Raw genomic sequence first — 2,431 nt, 5'->3', positions numbered from 1 at the left:
TTGATTGAGGCACACATCGTCTAATTACCTGGTCAGCACTACACCTCCATAAATATGGATCGTCCCATATAAAATATTTGGACTCACTTTTCAGCTTGTCTTTCCGGTGCTTAGCAAAATTTGGAGAAAAAGTGTGGCTAACTAGATAATTAGCTACAGGTGCATACCAAGGAACTAATTCGGATACTGCTTGTAAGCTATCAAATGGGAAATTATCATTTATAGGAGTGGAGTCACCCATAATGTGCTCAAGGCGACTCAAGTAGTCTGCCACTAAATACAGAAGTTAACCAATTTAGAGATTTCAATTAAGAGACAGCGTTGCACGTATAGCTCTTAATCGGCTAAGATCTGCCTCACCAATTTAAAAAGGGTTGTCACAAATTTTAGAAATAAAATACTGGGAGTATTAGTCCCAGGTCGTCTCCCAACGAGTTGTAGGAAAGAGTGCTATTTTATTAACTAGGGGTTTTCAGAAAAATTGAGTTTTGATAATGAGTAATTAAAATGCTTAAAAATTAAAACAATAAAAATAAACTTGAGAATGATTATTAGTACTCTAAATAAAAGGCCTTGACTGGGGGAATAATTAAGTGGAACTTCTATCCTTGTTGGGATCTTCTCAAGTGTGGTGTAAAAAGGTTGTTGTTCTCACTCGATTACCCCTTACTAAATAAGGGAAAGTATGGTGATTGAACTAACTTTTACCCTCAGATCCTAGTCCTCTCCCTTGGAGAGGTCTAGTGTTAGTAGGTATGGAATTAGCTAACAATGTCCAGTTTAACCAAGCACTTGAGCATTCCAACTCAAGTATCACCTCTTAATCAACCCCCATGTCAAGTAGAAATTCTACTCCATTGACATGAAATTAATAATCATAAAAATATGAGAAGACATAATTAATTAAAATAAAATAGAGAATTAAAATTAATTAAAATAAAAATAACTCTATATATTAATAAATTCAAAACGCAACATAATTATCTGAACAGAGTCAATGAGTAACTAATTAAAAATAAGGGAATAAGGAAAAAAACTAAAGTAATGTCTTCAACGGAGGTAATGACTCTCAGCATCCAAAAATCCAAGCAAAAGCATAAAGTATCAATGTAACACTAATATTGATTCAGATATAAAACTGAAGTAATCCTAATGTGATGAATCTGAATGTCTGTGGATGCCTCTTGAGTTTTTGCATGTTCCCTAGGTTTAGTCTGTTTTTCTGGGCCAAAAAATGGGTAAAAAGCGGCCCGAAATTGCTCTAGCGTATTCTGTTATTTTTGCAGATCACGCAGGTCACGTGTACACGTCGTCCACGCGTTCGCGTCAGTCAGTGATTTTCCTTGTCACGCGTTCGCGTGGTTCTCGGGTTTGCGTCACTCGTGCAGACTCCAATCCACGCATTTGCGTCAGGCATGTGTCCGCGTCGTTGCGATTTCTCCATTTTACGCGTTCGCGTGGGCTATGCGCTCGCGTCATTGCTCGCTGGTCATCTCCTTAGTTTTTTGTGTTCCTTTCATTTTTGCAAGCCTCCTCTCTAATTTCCAAGTCATCCATGCCCTATGAAGCCTGAAATACTTAACACATGGATCACGGCATCGAATGGGATAAAGGAGAATTAAAATACATAATTAAAGCTCTCTAGGAAGCAAGTTTTCAACCATGGAGTGATTTTAGAAAGGAATTGTAAATACATGCTAATCATAAAAATAAATGGGTAAAGATTTGATAAAACCACACAATTAAACACAATATAAACCATAAAATAATGGTTTATCAACCTCCCTACACTTAAACATTAGCATGTCCTCATGTTTAGTTGAAGGAGATAAAGTAAATGAGTAGGGACATGTAAAACTCATGAAATGCAATGCAACCTATATATATATATATATATATATATATATATATATATATATATATATATATATATATATATATATATATATATATATATATATATATATACAACTATATGATCCTTGTCTACTTGGTTAAAAGTAAATAAGCTCTTCAAGACAAGCATAAATCAAATTCCACTAATTCAATTTATACAGTAAGAACAAATAAAAATGCAAGAAGATAGCTCATGAAAGCAGGGAACATAGAATCATGTATTGAACCCTCACTGATGGTGTATGTGCACTCTAGTCTCTCAAGTGTATAGGGTAATCACTCAACTCTTCTCTAATCATGCTTTCTAAAATTTGTTCTTCACCTAACCAATCAACAATTTTTAACATACCAATGCAAACATCATGAGGTCTTTTCAAGGTTGTAATGGGGCTAAAGTAAGGGTGAGGGTATATATATGGCTAAGTGAGCTTTATAAATTGAATCTTTAATTAACCTAAGCTTTCACCCAACATACATATACTCTATATAACTTTAGAATCAGACCTAGCTACCCAAAATTCCCACTTTTGCATCA

Source organism: Arachis ipaensis, chromosome B8 (assembly GCF_059453495.1).
Source record: "Arachis ipaensis isolate K30076 ecotype BB chromosome B8, ASM5945349v1, whole genome shotgun sequence".
NCBI lineage: Eukaryota > Viridiplantae > Streptophyta > Magnoliopsida > Fabales > Fabaceae > Arachis > Arachis ipaensis.
Note: the sequence above shows the minus strand (reverse complement) of the source record.